The sequence below is a fragment of the Homalodisca vitripennis genome, chromosome 8 (assembly GCF_021130785.1).
Source record: "Homalodisca vitripennis isolate AUS2020 chromosome 8, UT_GWSS_2.1, whole genome shotgun sequence".
Classification (NCBI taxonomy): domain Eukaryota; kingdom Metazoa; phylum Arthropoda; class Insecta; order Hemiptera; family Cicadellidae; genus Homalodisca; species Homalodisca vitripennis.
The window spans coordinates 81,146,764-81,160,741 of record NC_060214.1 but is presented as its reverse complement, the minus strand read 5'-3'; positions in this window follow the sequence as shown (position 1 = coordinate 81,160,741).

Here is a 13,978-nt window from a genome sequence, read left to right as displayed (position 1 = left end):
CATAATGAAACTTTTTTGTAAAATTAAGATACGTTTTGCGAGTAAAACATCGTTTTATGGCAAACCTAATGAAAGTACTTTTTGAGCTTATACCATTTTGTGAATTTGTTATAATTATTTCGTAGTGGAGTAGAAGAATTCTTTTAAATGTTTTTTCTAAGCTAAGTTTTTAATCTGTTTCTTTTGTGTTAATAACTGTTGACACACAATAATAAATCAATATCAATAAGATGTAGTTTAGATATTTTTATTTTGCAACTCATATTTTTTAATTTAAAAACTTTATTGTAAATAGTTACTTTTAAAGTGGAGAACTTTTAATATTTAAACATAAAACAAAATACCTCAGGGGCACCATTTCTAACGAAAATAACACGTTACTAAAAGTAAATAAAAATACATCATAAAAAGCTGTTAATATGTATGGACGCAAACCAACATCAAAAACACAAGCCACAGTTTAAAAGTAATTTGATTTAGTTTTAAAATTCATATTTTCATTTATTACACAGTATTAATAGTAAATTTATTTTATATACACACTTTTTATTAAACACACTTTTGAATATATATATCTAAAAAAAACATGAAATATTCATGCGTTTACGCCATTACACCACGGTAGATGTAACATTAAAATGTAGATAGTTTATGCCACTTAGGTAACTAAAAATAATATATTACAAGTATTAGCCGCGGGTGAACACTTTTACGCAAGAGAATTAAAAATACCATGTATAAATAAATACAGATATTTTACATTTCTTGCTAGCGGTAATTCATTTTATTTATAATAATACTCGAAAAGCGTTGTTTATTCTTATATAATTATGTATTCCTTCTTTATACAACACTTATTTTTATGTACTAATCTTCAATTATTTTTTTGCCTTCTTAAAAAGTTTTATCTTATGGAACACCATCTTTTTAATGTAAGGGTTAAAAATAAGCAAACAGTATATATTTTGAAGTTAATAATAGAGGTTAATGTTTATATAGTTATGAAAAAGTTAAGGTTTTCAAGGTAACGTATCATCACCATACATAATTAATTACTTCGTTAGACTGCTTGGTACCATACAAAGTTTGATTGTTTTAGCTAAACCTGTAATATAATTTTTGCAACAAGTAAACGTTATTGTATTACTTTAAAACAGGGTTTTACTATTTCATGTTGACCGAGAATACTGATGAACAATTTAATAGAAAATCAGTTGATCACCTGTATGATAAGTTTTCCAGTTGACATTTACCCTCTGTTTTCTATGACTGTTGGGAACAAATATGTCATTAAATTTAATCTAGATTCCTGAAGGGCAAAAGTGGAATTTGGAACGTACCTCATTGTGACTATACTCGTATATCATTTACTGATTCACACTTTAATATAAACAACTATAACAATAACTGTAATAAAAAACTATAATAGAGCAATATTTAGGTGAAGTACCTTAATAAACTTAAAAAGAAGTACATTTGTATCATTGATATTTGTATATCGTTGTATTTTTTTTTTGAAAATTTATATTTCATATACCAAACATATACAAGGGAATGTTACTTTCAATTTATTCATTACAAAAAATCTACGATTACGTCCTTATAACGACTTGGTATATTTACAGTTTGGCTACAATTACTAAGTCAATTAATGGAACTCTATTATTGTAGTCTCTCGTAGCGATTTCTGACGAAAGTATCCTTATGACTATGGGAAGCTTGTAACCACGATAACTTTAGAATAAATGAACTTGGGATTCTTGTAATGTGGTTAAAATTATAAATTTCGGTTGCAATGAGAGTCACACTTAAGGGCCACAATGTTGTCCTCTGGTTGATGTTCGGGACACTTACTTTCTTTTTCCTTATTATTGCAGGTTTTTATTATGGTACGCCTTTTATTTTCTATATTTTATACTGGTAATTCTACTTTTTGGAGATAAATATTGTCTATCATATAATTAAGGAGGCACATGAAGATTTTTAAGCACTATCAGTACTCACAGAGATACAGAATATTACAATATTTAAATACTGGGTGAATCCAGTTATAAGGAAACGGAAGCTGGAATATTTTACATATGCAGGCAGCATTAACTAGACAATCCTATAATAAACTGATGTGTATTTTAACAAGAACAAATTTCCACAATCAGATGTAGTAATTTTGAATATACTTTAAGGGTCATTGATGTATTCTGCAATAGGATAAGCATCCCAGGCCATTTAAAAGGTGTATATCAGAGAAACTATCAGGATTACCTAAATAATGTATAATTCCGGTCTAGAATAGGTACATTGCTTTTCCTGAACTCGTATATTTTCTTGTTGTGCCTTTTCTCTCATGGTGACTAATCAGAGAGCTTCTGGCAATTACAACTAACATAGTGACTTATACTAGTGACTACAGAATCAACCCTTTAATTCTCTGATGGACGTTGGAAGAAACAGGTTTATGCACTGTATATAATCTTGCTACTTACCGTTAGAATAACTTCGTTAAAAAAGAAACTATATCTGGAATCATTATCTTTCTAACATCAGATATTGTAGCATAAACCTAAAATAATCTGTTCAAATGGGTAAACTAATAACAGTTTTTTTTAACTTTCATATATTTTTCAGGCCACTATTCATAATTAGCATATTACACACTCCAGAAACGAACACATAACTGTTTTCCAAGTAACAATATTGCTATAATTTAGTAAATGCATTGAATTGTTTTATTAATAAATACTCACAACCCTCAGATATATAGATATTTTCTGTTAAACCTAAAATAATGTGTATGTCTTTACTTATAAATTCATAAACTGAACTGTTTATAGCCATTAAATAACATAACTTACCAACATTCTCTAATATTTGTTTTCTCTAATATTACATAAACTATAGGTAGATAATTATAAAGATGTGCATGAAAATTAATGTACAATTTTATTGACTGGATTTTATTTTACAAAATAAACAATGCTGAATCCTTTGAAACATATTTAATCAAACATGTTATTAGATGAAAATAGTAATCTTAGATGAATTAATTTAATTTTTAAACGTTCAACTGAAGGGATCATAGCCTTTTAATTTTAGCAAAAGCATTTATTAAGTAGAATCTCAAGTTCACGTTCAAGTTCAGTCTTCTTTATTCATCCAAATACAGAAATACATACCAATTTACCTCCAAGCGCACCTGAAGCGGCGTGTGCGGAGTTAAGTTTCCTCATATTACACAATTGTTTTTAGATTTTATTATCCAATTTATATTCTTATAACATTTTCTTCACTTAAACCAAATTTACAAACCAGCAACAAGCAGTTTAAGTCTAATAAATAATATATCAGGAGATTAATACAATATAATTTAGAATAAAGCAGCATTAACAACAATAAGTAAAAAAAGAACGTAATGGCAAGCAGTAAACATTTACAAGCAATAATAATTAAATATATCTTCCAGGTGGTAACAAGCAATATAATTTGAAATTTAATAACTATTCGATTTAAATTCCAAGTGACTACAAAAAAATAAATAAATAGGCAAAAAATATTCAATGCACTGATAGCAATAATAAGTAATAAACGTTGTAGTGGTAAACACTCTGACATTCTGAAACCAATTAAATAAATACTCTAAGTAAAACCTAATCTTAGAAGCAACAAGTCATATAAACAAGCGGTTTCAACTTAGAGTATTTATTTTATTGGTTTCAGAATGTCAGAGTCTATTGTTTACCACTACAACGTTTATTACTTATTATTGCTATCAGTGCATTGAATATTTTTTGCCTATTTATTTATTTGTTTGTAGTCACTTGGAATTATATATATATATATATATATATATATATATATATATATATATATATATATATATATATATATATATATGGCTTTCAATCAGTAGAATTTCAGTAAACTATTAAACACATTCTTTTGCAAATTCATTTGTTTGCGTCGAATAAAAACAATTAAATAACAAGCCATACAAATTGCCAATCAATAATAAATAAATATATTCTAGGGCTTTGAAATGACACTGAATGTTTTTAAAATTCAATAATATTTAATAAATATTATTAAAAACTATAATAACAAGTTATAATTTTAACTATAATATTTGAAATCTAATAACAAATAAATAAACACTCCAAGTGGCTAAAACAGATATAACAATCATTCTCCTGTAAAGCCCCTGATACCTACATATTTCTAGGGATAGGGTAATGAATACTGGGATTTGAATCATGGTATAGGGTATTCTAATTTATATTATCTATAATCTTATACATTCTTCCTATAAGTAGCCTACCTTCACATGTACTATTAATCTAATAATCCGTAAAAGTAATATTCACGATGCTTTCAATATAAGGCTGTATTGGGAGCTAAATCAATAATCAAACAGTATTACATATTTCAGTTTCTATATTTCTAACACATACACACAGGTTATATGTTCATACGGAATATTTATCCAATAGCATTTAAAAAAAGCAATACAGTAAGATTAATCGACACATGGGAGAGAGTAGGAGGTAACCTAAAATATTTACCTGAAAGGTTTACTTTTTATTAATTTATATAGACGTTGATTATTAGCCTAACGACATTATACCGTAAACTAAATTAATAATCTCTAGTTAATTATCTAAATTTCAGCTAAATAAAATAGATTTCCGAAAAATTATGTAGCATTAATTCTCAAAGAAACGTTAATGAGCACGCCTTAAATTAATAACTTAATTATTAAGGTCTGCGTTTACCGAACGTTAAAGCTTTTCAAATTAGTTTACTATCCGTAAATGTTTGGATTAACCCAAGTCCTTTTTTGTTATCATAAAAAACTGGAACAAGAATCATAATTGTATTTCTATACAAACCATGGTACCGCTATTCCGTATATAATTTCCATGATAACGTTAAATATAATCAGTTTCTTGGTACGTCAAATCTATGCAAATTTAAATTTAAATACATAAAGGTTCTGTGCTCCAAATTCAACTGCTGCCTATATTCTGTGAGTTACTTATCAACCTTCCTTGACAAAATATTTTTACTGGTTGAATACTTTTACTCTCTTTTAAGCTACGGCATTATTATCTGGGGAACCGGTACTCAGTATTAACTTGAAAACATGTTTAAATTACAGAAGCGGGAAATTCTAATCATCTGTATGCAGGGATGTCGTGGCAGTTGTCGAGATGTTTCCCTGCCAAGACCATGCTAACTCTACCTTCTGTTTTCATAGATTTTGCAACAAGTAGATGTCAATTACATATATCAGTTCTTTATGCTACACGTGTGAAAGAAATAATCTCAGCTATTCACATCGCGATCAAAGTTTAAATATAAAAAATACATCCACTATTATTATTATTATTATATGTCACTCTTTTCAATAATATGTTTAATAAATTACTAAGTTTAGGTAACTAATTTTGTATATAATATAATTAATAATGTAATTTTATAGTTGGTAATATGTAATATTAATATCAAAATAAATGTGATTTATGTTTCATATCAGTGATTGAAACGTCAAAGTTACCCCATATTGTATAGAAATCTAGTATAGGGGAAACATTACTTGTGTGCCAAAACAACAAAACTTGCTGACATGCACAAATAGATACAATGAGCTCTTCCATTTATACATAGAAATTGAGTTAGAGTGGCGTGATGTTTACAGCAGAGGAGAGGTAGACATAAACTGATAGTATCCGAATAGTAAACATTTTGTTTTCAATTTGCGCTTCAGGTTGAGCTTGTTTTCTTATAAATCAACTAGCTCTATTGTATTTTGATCTACAAAAACGCTAGATTTTCTTTGTCACCAATTATTGGTAGTATCATTCCTTTAAATATCCTGTATTTTACATTTATTTCTATTATATTAATAATGCTTAAAAATTTATGCATATTTAAAAACTGTTTTAAATGCTCGTTATAGGTAATTTTTAACGAATGGGTTTTTGTGTATATCGGGACTAGTAATGTTATATGCTTTAGTCTGTTTTATAAAGGTTTTTACATTACTTGTAAAGAAAAATGGAACAAAAGTGGATTTGCCAATTTAAAAATGTATATGTTTTTATCAAAAATACATGAATGAAAAAAACAATAGAATGAGTTTGAAAAAGTCTTACTATAAAGTATAACTATAACTATAAGTGTAACTGTTACGCGCGGCATTACGGGCAATTAAAACATTAATGTCCGTAACCCTCTTAGTCACAGCGTTTTTGTAGTCTGGGTATCTCTGATGTCGAAACGAAGTGGGAGGGTTCCTTTTTGAACTTCTTCGATTTTAGTCTCTGACTATTTTTTGACCCCTTCAAACAAACATAACTCCAGATTTCGGGAGTCATGTAAGAATAGGAATTATACGTTAGAGTAAGGTGAACTGGAGCTAAATTAAACATTCGCGTTGAATCAGTCCTTCCCACCATAGCTGCTGTATATGTATAAGATTGGGTTCCTCCATCGTGCTTTGGGATCGTGTAAGTCAATATCTTAGTGCACTCAGTTGTGCACCTGATGAGACAATGAGAATACCTCTTTGCTTGAATTGCACTAAATTTTGTAGTCTAGGATCTCTGATGTCAAAATGATGCGGGAGGAGGGCGTTCGTTTTAACTTCGTTCATCGTCTCCGACTATTTTGGATCGCTTCAAACGAACATGACTCCAGATTTCAGGAGTTAAGTCTGGAAAACTATCAGATTTCAGATGCCGTAAGTAAGAGTAAACCACGTTGGAGCTAAACTCAACATTAACATCGAATCAGCCCTTCCCACTATAGCTGATTTATGTGCAGAATTTAAAATTCTCTTAACTAAGAAACGACGCCTAAATATTCGTAATAACATTTAGGTTGATAAGTTATGAATAACAATAGTTGTTATTTGTATTAATAGTTTAGAACACTGTAGGGTATGCAATTATTTAGCAGGCTAGAAATATATTTCATTAAAGTGCTAAATTTTAAAAAACTGTCACAAATTAATGTTTATGAGGAATAATTTTGGGAATAAAAAAATATAGAATTAACATAAACAAATAATCTAAAATGTTCTTAAAATTAATTATAATATTCTCATTAACTGTCCATTTCTGTCTTCGATCTTACTTGAGGTAATATTATTCACTATAATATATATGTTTAATATAACATTCAAGCTTACATTAAAAAGCTTGCTTAAAAATAAAAATAAAATTACATTTGTAAAGAAGTTCGTTTTAAATTGGGATCTTGATACTTCTAGATAAATATTACACTACAATCAACACTAATTTTACTTAAACAAATATTAAACAGTAAATATGCTATGAAATATACTTGAATCCTTACTTTAATATCACAACTCATGCAATGTTACAAACTTGCAATTTTATATGTATAAAACTGCTAATAACCTATATTGTACTCGTATTAACAATGGGATGAATAAAAAAATAACTAGCATAAAAAATAACAAATTAAAAATCAGTTAAAGTTAGTCATCAGGATGATTTGTTGTGTGTATTTTCCAACTATTGCATCGCAGTGTTATGAACTTTTGATCAATGTGAAGAACATTTGATGAACGTTATAAACTGATATAAAACAAACCCACGATATCCAGATATCGGGTAGGTGTATTATATAACATACGTATTCCAAGTTTTTTCTGTAACAATTCATAATGTAGGTATTCAAAGCAAATGATGCGAAAGACTTCACTGCAGCTAGTACAAAATGACGACAGAGGGATTTGCCTCATGGTGGCTCATATAGGCCACGTGGGGTCAGTCTCTTTTTCATTATTGGCCAAGCATAATTTCTGCGCTATGTCACTCGTCTCAAATGCTAATGCTGCTGGCCTCATATCTTAAGGAGTTTATACTATAATATCGTGTCCGACGTTACAGTCAGGAATGGAGATAGATACCTTTAATATTTGTCACAATTTCTTTTATAATTTTGATGTTAAAAAAATCTCATTAACGTCATCATATACATTACTAAAATTACTATAAAAAATACAATTTCATTCAAAGTTACTGTCATTGTTACTTTTTCTTTTCAAATAAATTTTAATTGTTTTCATTTTTATAAGCTTATAATTGTATTAGTATAGCAATTAATTTAGTTTTATTATGCTTATAAAACATATTTTTAAGCAACTGGTTTCCTGGCAGAGAAAGTTGCTCTAATCTGCCCATTTTTAAGAGATAAAATAAAACTACTGGTGTTAGAATAAACGTTTACTAGAAGAAACCTTTGCCAAAAAAGAATTGGTTACCAGAAGGATTTAGGCTCATAAATTCACAAATGTTATATTTCATATCCCCCTTCCGTTATATATTTCATATATGCCCGTAACGCAAGATTACTTGTAATGTTATTCGTCACAGTACTCTCAATGAATATACAAGAATTCATACATTTTTTAATGTCTTTTCAACTTCAACAAAATAAGGTTCCTTTTCTGTTTTCATATTTAGTACCATATATTTTAAACTACACCACATCTTAAACGTAAAACCATTCTACAAACAGTATTATTTAATTACTAATCCTTCATTTTTAGGTACCTAATTTCGTCATAGAGACTAGAAATAAACTTGGCATTTAATGTCACTTGCCTCTTCTAAAGAGAAAATTTTTATACTAAAGAGTATAGGTTTTAAGAAAATTTTCTTTAAAATGAATTAAGTAAACATAATTAGAATTTAATGGACTGCATTACTATTTCATTGATTCAGTAACATTTAACTCCGATTCAGTTCAAAATTAAATCCAGTTTTAATAAATCTGAATACTGTTTATATAATGAATTTATATCGATAGACATTTTGTAACTTTCAATATTTTATAAAATGCATTCAATTTCTTCCGACTCATAAGAGATTATTGATTCGTGACAGGAACATAATCCGTAACGAGGAGTAGTGAGAGATAGATATACGTGATCCAGTTTATTGTAACATTTCTTATAATCCAATCATATGAAGAGATTGGCCTTAAGGCCTCTGTTTCCCCAACTTCTATTATCAGAATATATATTTTGGGGTACAAAAGGTCATACAAATTATGAATTATATCTCCAGAATTCATTCCAACGAACTTCAAGACATTATGACACTATGAAATTGTACTGACCATCGTGTTTGAAAGATTCCAAACTTTTTTCAGAGTTTTTTGTCCCCGATAACCATAAAGTTTAATATTACTGTACCCTTTATTGGTGCAGTCGCAGATAAAAATTGATTAGTATTATGCAAGTATCAACAATCTTTACCACTATTTAAGTTATCGAACGGATTAACACGATTTATGCAAAATTAATATCAAGAACTTCAGTCATAAAAATAGAATTGTATATCACAAAAATAAATAGAAAATGGAATTAATTATTAAATACTATTACAATTAAAAGATGCAAACCTGTTAATTATAGTGAAAATGTATGAAATAGCATAGTCCTGGATAGTACGTTTAGAAGAAATTTAAAAAGATTTGGTGCATGCAGAGGATACAGACGATGATGTGAAGTTATGAAAAGTCCTGAAGGGTTGAGGGTTTCCCAGAGTTCGTTATTGCTAGAGTATGTCAGTTTCACAACTTGCAGAGGGTTTGGAAGTACTTTCCAGTACATTAACCTGCTGCACTGCTCCAATGCTGTCGGTTTTCTCATCCTGGGTCGACAGATAATTACTGCAACAAACGTATTCCTAAAGAGTCCTGCTTATATTGTCAATTAATACCTTTAAACTAAAGTATTATTAATACAATTTGGTAATTGAGTATGATTCTTAGTAACCACGTTATATACTGATTCAATAAACACAATATGCGGAAAGTGTTGCTATTTAAGTGGATCCCACTTCAAGAGCTATTCAATATACAGACCCCTTTTTATTATAATTTTTTCACCATAATAGATCATGTGTCCTAATATAGCTTCTTTTATGACAAATATTTTATACTTTAAAATAACTCCCAGTTCTATCATCTACGAGTTCTGTATAATGAAGGGCTTTCAAATTTTTATAAGGCATTAATGTATAAGGAGTGTTCCTTATCTTACGTGAAGACATAGTAAGGTAGCCTATGTCTTAAAGCGCTTTCCTACTTACTACTTAACGTTCATTTTAATTATTATCTATAATATGTCATTTAGTATACATTTTATATACTAAATGTAATGCACTGTTTGTCACAGTTAGTCCGGGGCATCCTCCTGGAAAATAAACCCGATCTGGACCGCGAAGTGGCCCAGATCCCTTAACCGAGCGGCTGGATAAGGAGCGAACCCCACGGACTTAGGCCAAATTTAGGCCTAGCCTGAAGTAATGTGATAAACAATCCCAGGTTAGAATCCTAAAGAGTAGAGGAGGTTGTTTAGTGGGTAAACCCGTTTTTAGGGGACTCCCACACTACAGGCTGGCCACCTGCGTGCGTAATTGCATTTTTACTGCCTCTTCCTCAAAAAAAATATATATATATATATATATATATGTATATATATATATATATATATATATATATATAGATTTTATTGAGACCTTTTTCATTGAAATCATGTTTTACTATAAATTTTAAAACAAGTATTTACAAGTAAAATTACTGTAATATTTTTTATGCTTGGAAACATGATATGGCGATTGGCGAAGTAGAAAGGAAGTCCCGGATCTTGTTATGATGTGTCATGTCATCTCTTTGATCAAAATAATGTCAACTCCGTATGTTTTAGGGCCAATGAAGCCTTAGCTTCATTCATCGGAATTCTAGATTTCTTGAAAACAATTTTCACTAATATATCTGTACATTTTATATGTTTTACCTTGTTTAGAGTACTCCGGTGTTGTGTACATTGATTAAAAACGTATCATTGATCAGTTCAAGAGCGTCCAGGTGATGTTTAACCATACCATACCATCTTTGAGAGATGACTCGCTACCGTATACCACATAAAACTAGATCCAGAGACATTTTTGTGTGAATTATCCATGATTATCAACTCGTTATCAACTCAATATCTTTTAAAATACTACAAATGTATTTTGCTTGAATATGTTTAAAATTAAGTGTATCTAGTTACTATCGAATTATATTTATGAAGAAATATAAAAATAATAAAGGTACTATAAAGCTATAATTATTTAAAAGCTATAATTATTTAAGAAATAGAAAATTCAGCACCACATTCTACTGCACACCAGCAAACAAGATTCTGTTTACCAAAGAAATAAACCATGGAGAGCAGTATAAATAGATAAACCCATCGCTGAATTATTTATATTCTACATGGAAACTGAGATAGAATGGAGTGAGTTTTACTGTAGTGATATTTGAGGATGTGAGGGGGTAGGAACAAATATCATCTGGATAGTGAACATGTTATTATCAATTTACTGTTCAGGTTGTGGTTGTTTTGATATAGCAAATCAGCTAGCTCTATTGTGTTTTGATTTACAATCAGTGCTACATGCTTGTTTACCCTGACTGATTGCGAACGGATAGTGAAAATTTCATTATCAATGCGCGGTTTAGGTCGTTCTTGTTTTGTTACAGCAAACCAGCTAACATTATTGTGTTTTGATTTTTTTAAATTAGTTTTATGGTTCATTATAACACCATTGTGTCGTTAAGTGTAAGCACAGGAAACAAGAAAGTTTAGTTTTTGAAACAGAATATTGAAATGAAATTGCTAACAAAAGAATAAATAATGTAACCTATATACAAAATCAGTGTACATGTAAAAGATCTTCTAAACATAGTTCCCTGCACAAAAAAGTATGTACCAAGACATTACAGAGTAAATCAAAAGTATGTGTAAAGTTTCCAAACAATGACATTTATAGTTAAAAAGTTTCGAAGAAATACAAACTTTAAGAAAGAAAATTTTAACGTACATCAATGTATGTTATTAATTTATCATGTATACAGTCATGTAAGTATTTATATTTAATTAATTTATTAAAAGAAAGATTTTGCAGCAAAATTTTCTGAAAATTGTTATTTTCAATCAAGCAGAAAAAAAACAAACAATTTTAATGGATAAAATATGAAAACGTACACATTTCTAGTATACAATTTTTATTCATACCTAATAACCATGAGAAACATATTTATACAAATAGCAACGTTGTAATTATTATTTTCTATAGTATCAAATATAAGTAAGCAATACTTAGTTGTCTTAGTTATATTAATTAAATTTGTAAACAATCAATAATTAATTCTGATTTAATATGTCAGAATCTGTATAAAGTGACATAAACTATTCTAGTTTGTGGTGTTTAAATTCGTCAACTCTCCAATTTTGGCTTCTTAACAGTTAACAGTTCTGCTTAACCTTGAGACAGCAGCAGTCTAGGCGTGTCTATAGTGCAGAGCAACTCAGCAAAAATGTGCACTCAACAACACTAAGAGCAATTTTATTTGGCATGTGACTTTTTCTTTTGAGGCCACATACAACATGTTCTGTACATTGCAAAGATCAGATACATCAACCATTAATGGTAAATAATGGTCGCGGCGGTTGGGACAGTTATTCCCAAAATTTTAGAGGTACATGGTGAAAAGAGGAATATCGTCTCGATATGAAGGGCAACAAATAGCATTAATGAAGTGTACTAACATTAAACAAAACTTGAAGACTTCTCTTATATAATATGTAACTACTGACGTAATTTTTCAATAATTTACGCATTAAATTTATACTTCAAACCAGGGAGTAACTTTTCAACTACCCTGTATAATAGGATTTATCAATATAAACTGGAATGAACTATAAAAATAAACTAAGGAATAGATATGTATCAATAAGGCCAAAAACAAAAATATACCAAGAATTTCGTGCAAGTTGGGATCAAATGCAGCCGAGTGTTTGGGCGAAATTGAGTAGAGTCTTGAAGTATTGAGTCTTTTCCAAAGTTTTTTATTACTGTGTGTACGAGCGGGCTAGGCGTATTTTCCCGGTACTTTGATTTAAATTATTGTTCTTAATTACTAAAAGCAGTGATTTTTTTAGATTCTAAATTATTTTCGATTATATCAGATGTGATACCGTCTACCCCTGAAGAACAGGCCCCGCCCACGCAATCCGTTATCTGCTACTTCACGCTAGTCAGTGTGAAGACATGATCTACTTTTTTTGGCCCATCGTCTACCACACAGGCGCTATTGAGCCTCTGACTGGACATTTTATCACAATATCTCGACAAAAAAGTTATATAATTCGTTAGCAACTGTTTTTCACGATATCCGATTGTAAACATATTGCGATTTTTATAAAAAATGTTCAATGGGAAATCTACCTACATTTTATTCACTCTAAATTCACTAATGTGCCTAAATAGTATTTTCGGGTTGTCCAACGTTTCACAAATGTTATGCTACAATAGGGATCCTTACCTGAATTTTATAAAAGACTAAGTAGGGTTCTATAACTTGCTATTGAATCAGATTTTACTGGGGAAGCTGAATTTAGTATATAATTCTGCCTATGCTTCATTATTAGTTAGATAAGTTTACTAAAAGTAGTCTATCAAAGAATAAATATTTCACAAAATCTACAAAATAATGGAAAAAGTTTTACACATGTAACAAACCTTATTTAGCAATGGTTATTAACTCGAATTGCTTTAAGATTTAACTTGTTATGCCAGTAAATGTTCTTGTTATTAGAGTTATTTTAAACGTACTTAAATGGATTAGCTGTATAAAACCTTCTACTAGTATGAATAAGGTCACAAGATTTAAAAATCTGGTATATTTAATAAAAAAAAGTTTTTCTTAAAATTTTGGAACTTACCCCTTTTTTAATATTGTTTTCATGGCCTAGTTTATTTGGTTTTAATGCATTAAATAAATCAACATGAAGTGCAAAATGCAAATTGCGCATTATTAAATTAGGTCATAAAACTTTAATTGATAAACAACATTTATAACACCTCATTTTTAAGTAAACATTTAAAATCTGTTC